General features: G+C 45.8%; 1 pseudogene; it reads left to right on the top strand.

The window, feature by feature from the left end:
* Window positions 1–5,577: 5,577 nt before the first annotated feature.
* On the top strand, window positions 5,578–9,595 carry LOC133890265 (lecithin-cholesterol acyltransferase-like 1; annotated as a pseudogene).
* Window positions 9,596–11,392: the final 1,797 nt, after the last annotated feature.

Here is an 11,392-nt window from a genome sequence, read left to right as displayed (position 1 = left end):
AAAGGTTTCCCAGAGGGTAGGCTTTGCCCTGGTAGGAAGTGGAGCCCACACACCGCGGGCGTAGCATGCCTAGGTCACCTGGGGGGCAAGACTGCCCAGGTTTCCTGGAAGGTATTGTGTGGACGTCGCATATCAGGGGACTGTCCTGATGTGAGGATGCGGTGCTCTGAGGAATGCTGTCGCAAGGAATCCTCTCTGCATGACATGCTTATATATCGCGGGCGCCGCTTATGCCTAGGTCACCTGCAAGGCAGATTATGTCAAGGGTGCCCTGGAAGGCATTGCATAGCTTTGGTCATATAAATGCCACGCGCCAGGGCACATCCTTGGTGGATAGTGTTGCGGTGCATCCCGGGCGTTTCCCTGGGAGCACGACATGCCTACACACCGCGAGCGTAGCATGCCTAGGTCACCTGGAAGGCAAGACTACCTAGGTTTTCTGGAAGGTATTGCGTAGCTCCGATAGTGTGTAGGACCTTCGGCATTAATACATGACAAGGAGTCTTACCAAACCTCCGGCAAAAACGGAGAGTCTTACTAAAACCTCTGACAAAAACGGAGAGTCTTACCAAACCTCCGACAAAAACAGAGAGTCTTTCCAAACCTTCGACAAAAACGGAGAGTCTTACCAAACCTCCGATAAAAACGGAGAGTCTTTCCAAACATCCGACAAGAACGGAGAGTCTAACCAAACCTCCGGCAAAAACGGAGAGTCTTATCAAAACTCCGGCAAAAACGGAGAATCTTACGAAAACCTCCGACAAAAATGGAGAGTCTTACAAAAACCTCCGGTAAAAATGGAAAAGCTTACAAAAACCTCCGTAAAAATGAAGAGCTTTATCAAAACCTCCAGTAAAAACGGAGAGCTTTACAAAACCTCCGGTGAGAATGGAAAACCTTACCAAAACCTCTGGTAAAAACAGAGAGCTTTACAAAACCTCCGGTGAGAATGGAGAGCTTTGACAAAACCTTCGGTGAGAACGGACAACATTACCAAAACCTCTGATAAAAACGGAGAGCTTTACCAAACCTCCAGTAAGAACGAAGAGCTTTACCAAACCTCCGGTAAAAACGATGAACTCTACCAAAAACCTCAGATAAAAACGGAGAACTTTACCAAACCTCCGGTAAAAACGAAGAGCTTTTCCAAACCTCCACACGATGTGGAGCCTTACAAAACCTCCGCACCATGGAGAGACTTCCGAAAACCCCCGCAATGGAGATGTTTCTTCAAAAACTCCACCGGACAAAAAGATTCTGAAAAGACCTATCGGGAAAGGTACCCCGGCATCTTGAAGGCTAATGCCTCCGTGCCAAAAGGGTACGAAACCCACTAGTCTCCAAAAAACACCGCACACCGATCGAAAAGGTACAAAGATCCCACTCCCTACAGGGGGAGGTATGATCACATGACTCAAATACGTATGGTAAAAGGTAACAACATTACCATACCATCTCCTCCGAAAACACCTTTTACATGTTATTTTATGAGGGTTATACTAACATTTAATAAAAGCCCGCACCTCATGGCACGGGAAACATAGTAGAACCCCTGACTATCTATTGCAGAGATAGCAAGGCCGGGCAATGGCTAAGGGCCGAGGGGGTCACAGACCACCTCTCCCGCCTAGCCTTCGGCTTCGCCTCCGACGCACTGTCACCAGGCTCCGGATGGAATACCTCCGGAGCCGAGCGGCGGCCAAGGGCCGAGGGGGTCACGGACCCTCTCTTCTGCCTGGCCTTTGGCTTCACCTCCAACGCGCCGTCGTTAGGCTCCGGATGGAATACCTCCGGAGTCGGGCAACGACTAAGGGCCGAGGGGGTCACGGACCACCTCTCCCGCCTAGCCTTTGGCTTCGCCTCCAACGCGCCGTCGCCAGGCTACAGATGGAATACCTCGGGAGCCGGGCAACGGCTAAGGGCCGAGGCGGTCGTGGACCACCTCTCCCGCCTAGCCTTCGGCTTCACCTCTGACATGCCATCGCCAGGCTCCGGATGGAATACCTCCGGAGCCGGGCAGCGGCTAAGGGCCGAGGGGGTCACGGACCCTCTCTTCCACCCAGCCTTCGGCTTCGCCTCCGACGCGCCGTCATCAGGCTCCGGATGGAATACCTCCAGAGCCGGGCGGCGGCCAAGGGCCGAGGGTGTCACGGACCCTCTCTTCCGCCCAGCCTTCAGCTTCGCCTCCGATGTGCCGTCGCCAGGCTCTGGATGGACTACCTCCAGAGCCAGGTGGCGGCCAAGGGCCGAGGGGGTCGCGGACTACCTCTCCTGCCTAGCCTTCGGCTTCACCGCTGACGTGTCGTCGCCAGACTCCGGACGGAGTACCTCCGGAGCTGGGTAGCGGCTAAAGGCCAAGGGGGTCGCAGACCGCCTCTCTTGCCTAGCCTTCGACTGCGCCTCCGACACATCAACACCTTCAACCCGGGCAGTTACTAAGGAACCCAAAGGGTCAAGGACCACCTCCGGAGCTCATCTCCAAAGGTTCCAGAGGGACTTCGCTGAGTCGGAAATCTGGAACAAATCAAGGAGTACGCGGTAACCAGGCCCGAGGAGTACATAGTAACCAGGGATGACGAGGTCACCACTAGTCCACCCAGTTCTCCTTAGTTACCCTACGTATCCACCGGTCGTCAGAAAAACTAGTCGTCGCCTTCGAAAGGGACGAAGAAGTACGGTTTGGAGGCACGAAAGCACACGCACACGTGGCCACCCATTCAAAAGGTCCTCTCGCATTGCGATATGGAGGGAGACACGACTGTTCCCGAAGATTCATGTTATATTATTAAACAACCAGTACATCCAGGGGATACAAACTAAAACAACCATACAGAAATTGCCACGAAGAAGATGGATCCCTACGAAGCAAAACAAGGCGAGAAAGAGTACAAGGTGACTAAGTCCAGCCATGACATGGATATATCACGACGTCACCAAGTATGTCATCTCGGTGACCGCCTTCACCTCCTACGAGTCCTGGCAGGGGCCACGCATGAGATGGTGTAAGCGCCTCATCTGCAGCCTACCATTGCGGAAGCCGATACAATAGCCGACTCCCAAGCTGCTGGAGGACGTTGAGGAGTCCGAGGAGGTCACCGGCGAGGCCCTTTCCCTCGCCATCCTGGCCTCTTCCTGCTTCGCCGCCAGGCCCATAGCAGGAGATCCCTTAGCAAGAGATCCCAGTCGATCTCCTCGTCGTCATCAGAGATATCGATGATCTCGATAGGTATGCCCTCCCCGGCCAAAGGTCGGGCCGGATCAGCGAACAACCACCTCCCCTGCAGAGGTGGAAGCCGTTCCGCCTCCGACACCTCTGCTGACGACCGAAACGGCCTGGCTGCTGAAGGAGCCGTCAAGATCATCGATGCCTCCGAGGAAGATGAGGAGGAAGATGATGCCATACTCAAGTCAAGGTTAACTGCTGCTCATGGGGCTGTGGAGACTCCAACCGGGTAACCCCTAGCTTTATACCTGAGCCACGCAACCACGTACGTCTGGAAGACAAAGCAGGGTGAACATCGCCGTGTCCTCCCACTAAACACCTAGGGGACAGGGCCGTGGTCCTATCCGGTTTTCCTCCAACACGTGGCAGCGCTCCACGACGAAATGCCTCGTTTTCTCGCGCGGATGTCCCGTCACATTAATGACCCAAACCCCTTCAGCGTGTGATAGGATCACAGGCACAAGACCCTAGCGACCCCTCGCATTATCCAGTCAGAACGTGGCAGTGGCACGTCTTGTCCCGCCAGGCGAACGTGTGGGATTCTCCAAACCCAAACAAAACCTCTACTCTAGTGACTTCGGAGGATAGAGAATCGCCATCAAGCATCCTTGATACGATACCAGGCTAGGGTTGATTTTTCCTCTACATCCTGTCCCCCTCCTAAACATCGGGGCCCGAGAATGAGGGGGTACTGTTGGGGGGGAAATAAGCTAGCCTGAGGATAACGGTTGAAGATCACTATCCAGGTCCCTCCGAAGCCTTGATCTCCGTACCCTCTTCTAGAATCTTGATCTCTAATATCATTAGATCCTTTCACGGTACCCCTTTGCACCTACGAAGCCTTCCCTTGGCTCTGCCGGTTCAACCCCCCGAAGCCTTCCAAAACACGGCCTCCCGAAGCCTCGGTCCTCAAAAGCTTTGGCCTCCCGAAGTCGCAGCCCTCCGGGATCCCGCTTCCCAACACCTTCACCTCCCTGTTCTATGCCTCTGAGGCCCTCGCCTCGGGATGATCGGGCCACCTTCCCGAAGGCAGCGGGATGAGTCAACAGGCCCTGGGCTGATCTGCCGAAAGGGGAGCGTCAGTCGTGCTTTGCCTGCTAGGAAGTGACCGGCATTAAAGGCCTAGGCTGATGGGCGCCACTCTGGCACCCTAGCGTAATGAGGGCTATCCTGACACCCCTGATAGTACGGCGACGGGCCGCAATTGATGACCGGCTCGCCCCCTTCAGGGGGCAGGCACCACGATAATTACTATGATGGATATTTATCTCCCGACAGGATAGAAGGTAGTTATTCGGGATAAGGTTCAGTAATTTAGCCGGATCCCGAATATTTGTACATTATGATAACTTGTACACCAAGCTATGTATGACCCTATAAATAGGAGGCCATGGTCCTCTAGGAGAAGGAGGGGGAAAAGAGAACCCAAGAGAATGGCAAAAACAGAAACACACCACAACGAACGCCATGATACTCCCCTCCCAGAGTAATACATTTTTCTATCATTAATATATTCGTGGTGTTCCTTGCTTGAGTCTCCAAGCTTGAGTCTCCTCCTTAGAAGAAACTCTCGCCGTACTTGCTGGGGCAAGACGAACTCTTGCTCCAATAATATCAAATCCCCCGATGTAAGTTCAATACAAGATTATTTGTAACTAATCTCAGTAATTAGTTTAATTCTATGATAACATGACATTGCTTATGCGTAAAATTATGGAGGATTTTCTTGTTTCTTTTTTCGACGATAGTGCACTCTCAGAGATTCGACGACAGATCACCGAGTTCATGCTATCTAAAGTCATCAGCCCACACAAAATGTTGCATTATAGAAACCCTAGGTTGTGAGGTCTTATGTAATATGAATTGATTGAAACTTTATAACCTTTACGATTCTATAATGAATTTATTAGAACTTTGTAACCTTTGCAATTCTGTGATTAAGTGAGTTCTTATATAAGTGTGTTTGTCGGTATGGATTTGGATGCATTGTTGTTGTTTGTAGGGAGAAGACAGCTATCAAATCCTGGCTATACTCCAGGATGCAGCCAGGAAATAGGACAATCCTACAGAGCAACCTACACATAAGTGATAGGTAGCCTCTTCACCTATCACTTATATTAAGATATAGATGATGGGTAATCTTGTTACTAGTCACTGATGTGATGACATAAGTGACTGGTGAAGAAATCACCCGTCACTCGTGTTACAACATAAGTGACAGGTGAAGACGGTATCTGTTAGTTGTGCTGTAATATAAGTTATAGGTAACCTATTAACCTATCACTTATGTTAAGACATAAGTGACAGGTAACTAAGTTACCTGTCAATTATGTCTTTCACCCTGGCAATGGGAGATGCGCTTCAATGACAGGTCATGGTTACGACTCGTCACCTATAACTTTATAGGTGACGGGTCCTTACCTGTCATTTATGACTGCTTATCAGTAACGTATTTGGGGTAACGGATGCGAGACCTATGACGATTGTCACCCATCACCCATGGACAGCTTTCACGTAATATGAGTAGGCGCTTGGTCCCTAAATATAGCTCATGCCATATTTAGTTCCCTCTTGCATCCCTACATACGAGACTGACACTTCACTTCAAACCATCAGACCAAAAGAGACACTTCATGGCCAGCTCTTCACCTCTGCTGCTGCTCCCATAACCCCCCTCCCCCCCCCCCTCCACTAAGAGCGTACATCTCCACAAGGGAAACGGATTTTCTGACTTAAAGAAGCAAAGTCATAGGCGAACAATATTTTTCGTGAGATGGTAAACAGTATTTGCAGTTAGGTACTGTAGCACAATTACTATTTATAAGAATATTGTGCTAATTTTTACTGCACTACAGTACTGTACCGTACTATATCACTGAATCTTGATCATCTATTTCCAATCCAGCGGTTCACATTGGAGCAAAAGCACAGATATTGTTCATCCATGACTTTGCTTCTTCGAGTCAACGGATCTGTTTCCCTCCACAAGCCACCGGCCAAAGGATGCTGCTATCAATGAGTTCCACCTGTTACTAGGAGTGAGCTACAGCTAGGGACGAAGCCACGTTGGGCCAGGGTGGTGCCCTGGCACCAGGGTTCAAATTTTTTCCTATTAATTTGCAGCCCATCTTACCCCTTTGAGCCATACGCACCAGGGTCCAAGAGCTATTAGTACCAGGCTCATCTCCGCACTAGCTTCGCCACTGGCTGCAGCGACCTCGAGGCACGGCTCACCGAGGCATATCAGCCATCGGTGCTACACTGCGGCGCCATGAAGGGGAAGGGATGGTTTGGCCTGTGGAAGAATAATTCTGACCTGCTGACCCACGACTACGTGCACTGCTTCGAGGAGCAGATGAGCCTCGTCTATGATCCTGCGATCAAACGAGTCCCGAAACCCGCCTGGTGTCGAGACCCGTGTGCCCAACTTCGGCTCCACAAAAGCGCTCAGCCACAAGAACCCTCTTAAGCAGTAAGTCATTCGAATCCGTGCAGATCAATCATGAAAATTTTCGATGATGTGCTTATATGCAGTTCGATGAAAGTAGTCTCTTCTCGTACTTAAGTATTCAAAGAAGAAAGACTTATGATTCGCACTGTTGGATAATAACTCAAACATATCAAGAGTACAAGTCCTAGATAAATACTACAAATATTCTTAGTCAATATGATTTCATAAGACGCTTATAAATATAGTTCATGCTTTATACTTATAATCTTTAACCATCATCATAACATTTATTCTCCGTGATTTTTCCTCCACATTAAAAAATATTTTTACATATTGTTTCTCATGTACAATTTCATAATAAGTGGTACCAGAACTCTTATGATCTCGGCGTGTTCATCCCGCTATCGCTGGGACGAATCTGCTACTCGGCGAGAGTTCTTGTGATCTCGTCGGATTGGCATTTTCTGCGCGCAGGCCAAGGTGGAGTTGACGGAAAATTCTGTGTTACGATCGAAGACTCGTGGATTGGATCGCAGCCGCCTCCGGTTCCCGGTGCCTCAATCCGTGTTGAACCCGCAGAGTTCCCGTCTACAAAAGCTGCCACACATCTTAGCTAGATCCCGACCACATTAAAAGCTATTTCCTTCTGCTGCCCTTGCATCGAGACCAGCAGAGCAGCGTCCAGCACAGTAGGCATCGAACCCGACGAAGCCATCTCCATTTCTGTAATATTATTGCCCAAGGATAAGTTGTTACGGAAACATACAAACCGAAGATAATCCTACAGATATGTTTATCAAGTTATTCTCTAATACTAAATTTAAGTATTACGTAGACTTAGTTGGTATTGGTGGTGCTTAGTAGCATTTCGGGTTTCAAAAATAATTGTTTATGGATACCTTTGTTCACATTTTAAGTCAAAGAAAGACTTCGTTGGAAACGGATCGAATACGTATAGAATCGAATTCGGATAGTACGATTTACCACATTTTAATCCGAATGTGAATACGGATCCGGATATCTTCAAATACGAATACAAAATGGATAGTTCGAATACGAATCCGCATTCGGATATCTACTCGATCTTCGAAATTCAGGTCGGAAATTTAAATTTTTGAAAAAATTTAAATGAAATTTGTAAAAAATTGACTGAAATTTGATAAAATTCGACTGAAATTTGTTCTAATTTGATTGGGCCGGAATTTTAGAAATTTTGTTCAAACTTCATGTTGGAAATTTAAATTTTTGATCAAATTTAACTAAAATTTGATTGAAATTTGTTCCAATTTGATTGGGTTGAAATTTCGTTCATATCTGAAATTTCTAAAACTTTAGCAAAATTTGGTTCCCTGGTTGGCGGATACGGATACGAATCGGATATATTTCGAATTCGGATATCCACATTTGAATCCGAATCTCGAAAACGAATTCGAATATATCCATTTTAGTATCCATTTTAGAAACGAATACGGATACGGATATCTATATTCGTATTTTAACGGATACGGAATCGGATAATTCGGATTTCATGCCATCCATTTTCACCCCTACCAACGAAGCCATCTCCATTTCTGTGATATTATTGCCCAAGGATAAGTTATTACGGAAACATACAAACCGAAGATAATCCTACAGATATGTTTATCAAGTCATTCTCTAATACTAAATTTAAGTACTACGTAGACTTAGTTGGTATTGGTGGTGCTTAATAGCATTTCGGGTTTCAAAAATAATTGTTTATGGATACCTTTGTTCACATTTTAAGTCAAGAAAGACTTTGTTGGATAATTACTCAAAAACCTCACCTGTACAAGTCCTAGACGAATACTGCAAATATTTTTAGTCGAATACAACTCTATAAAGCACATATAAATATATAACACCCTTTATACTTTTAATTTTTTAGCATTATAATAAAATTTGTTTCTCGTGGTTTTTTACCTTTGCATTAGAGAGTTTTCTATATTAAATTATTTTCTCTAGTATCCATCCCTAACACACTAACAGCTAGTACTTTTTTTGGCAATCCTTACAGAGAATGGTGCCTTGGAAAGCTCAGAGTTGCACTGGAAAAATTGGGATACCGTGGAGATACCATGTACGGAGCTCCTTACGGCATTCGTTATGTTCCTTCAGTGCCTGGCCAGAAATCTGAAGTTTACTCTGGCTACTTCAAAGAGTTCGTGGGACTCGTCGAGGCTGCGAGCAAGAAGAAACAGAAGAAGGCCGTCATGTTTGGGCACAGCTTCGGAGGAATTGTTGCACTTGAGTTTGCCAAGAACTCACCATTGGCGTGGCGAAAGAAGTACATCGAACACCTCATCCTGGTTGCACCTACACTCTCTAATGGGTTTATGGAGCCAGTAAAGAACTTTGCCACCGGGACGGACATTCTCTTCATCCTGACAACTACACCATTGTCTACGAGGCCTATGTGGAGGAGCTTTGAGAGTGCTATCATGAATTTTCCATCCCCAACCGTGTTCGGGGACAGGCCGCTCGTGATCACCAAACAGAGGAACTACTCTGCATACGACATGGAACATTTCTTTACCACCGTCGGTTTCAGCGATGGTGTCGAGCCTTTCAAGAAACGAGCAATCCCAAAGATGAAGTATTTCAAGGCACCAATGGTGCCCATGACATTCATCAATGGAGGGGGAAATAAGACGCCACTGCAACTGGTTTTCTGGGACAATGACTTTGATGCGTCTCCAGAACCAGTGTACGGTGATGGAGATGGGAAGATCATTTTAATTAGCGTTTTGGCGTTTGACAACGAGATGAGTCGGCAGCAAGAACAGAAGCAATTCAAATCCATCAAGATAGACAAGGCTCATCATGCTACAATTGTCACGGATGATTTTGCGCTGAAGAGGGTCGTTCATGAAATTCTTGAAGCGAATCAGATATCTTCATAGATTCATGCTATATGCAATAATCATATATTATGTGGAATCCTGTGTAAATGAACTTATTGGCTTGCATAGCCATGATTTCCTGAATTAAAACTCGAGGTAAACTTTCAACAAAATACATAGAAATATCTTCCCAAATTTCAAATGGAACTGGTAAGTTCAGAAGCCCAGCTGGATGTAGGTTTTCGGTATTGTTCAGCTGACATGTAGGACAAACCCCAACAAAATCCTGAACAATTTGGCGAGCACGCGGCATGTAATAGTCTGCTCATAACCTGTGCAAAGTTTCTGAACACCTTTCGTGTGCCGCAGAATGGATGGAATCCAGCACTGTAGAGAGTAGTGGTGAAGAAAGTGGAAGTCGAACAAATAAAATAAGACCATCAGAAACCGCCTAATTGTGTCCTTCACGACCTTCCAAAATGTCAGCTGCTCGTTGTGATGATGCCACATCTTCAGTAATATGCTTTCTGATGTCCACAAATAATTTGAACTGATGAGGAACCAAGATTGCATAAAAAGATGTGTCCTAAAAAAAAAGATAATTCAACAACATCAGTGGGTTAGTAAACGATTTGGCTATGATTTTGTAGTGGAATATTGCAAGGAACTGATGCTCTCTCTCGTGTGGCCGAGGACACATCTTTTTATGCAATCTTTGTTTTTTTGTAGTGGAATTATCGAAAGCCGCTGATCCGGAAGATACTTAAGCTATAATGACCTGTGCAAATCAAGAACAGACGACCCCATAAGTAAGAACGCTCATGCTTTACTGCCTAGACCAAACCAATCAATTCTTATTCATAGGCCCGCAATTTATCAGGGCCCGCAATTTATCAAGGCACATTGAAATTGCGCGACTCAAGGAATCCATAGCGCCAATTCCTTGATGTAATACTACCCCAAATCCTGTTCCTGATGCATCACATTCAAGAATAAAAGGGTTTGGTGAAATCTGGCAATTGAAAATTAGCGTTGCAATCAGTGAATCCTTTAGTTGTTGAAAAGCATTATCGGCATCTGGAGTCCACATAAGCTATCATGTTTTAATAGTTTAAGTGGTGTTGCAATTGCACCATAATTCTGAATAAAGCACCAGTAATAGCCAACTAACGCCAAAAATTCACAAAGATCCATGTAATACCCCAATCCATTAGTGTTCTTGTTTTTGACTCTGTAGCTCAAATGTTTCAGTTTTGTGGGATTAGTCCCACCTTTACAGTTTAGATAGGCTTAGGTCAGCTCATAAGACTATGTAGTCTAAGCATAGCATTTCCGAATCAACTATTTTATACAAAATAAGAATAAAAATGTAAAAGAGAATAAAAGTGTAAGAGAACTAATACATGTACGTAGGACCGCCTCAGGTGGGCTACAAACAAATTTTGGACAGTAGGTGTTACAATCCCAAACTGATACACGAGTTGGCTATTCTGGTACTGCCTGCGCTTTAGAAGTTTAGATGGATCCACGTCGACACCAGAATGGAGACAATATGGCCCAAGTAAGCCACTGATGTTGACAGCAAGATACATTTGGATCTTTTTAACATCAATTTATTACTCTGAAGTGTTGGAGAACTTGTCGGATGTGAATGAGATGTTCAGACCATGAGGATCTATAGATAAATATATTATAAAAAAAGATAAGAAAAATTGACGAAGAGAAGTTCCCAATACATCATTTATCAAAGCTTGGAATTTTGATGGTGCATTAGTTAATAAAAAAGGCATAACCAAGAAATCAAAATACCCATGATCAATATAAAATGTTGCTTCCTCAACATTTGCATAATGCATA

This window comes from Phragmites australis, chromosome 14 (assembly GCF_958298935.1).
Source record: "Phragmites australis chromosome 14, lpPhrAust1.1, whole genome shotgun sequence".
NCBI lineage: Eukaryota > Viridiplantae > Streptophyta > Magnoliopsida > Poales > Poaceae > Phragmites > Phragmites australis.
The sequence above is the reverse complement of the archived record's forward strand: the minus strand, read 5'-3'. Positions and strand labels throughout refer to the sequence as shown.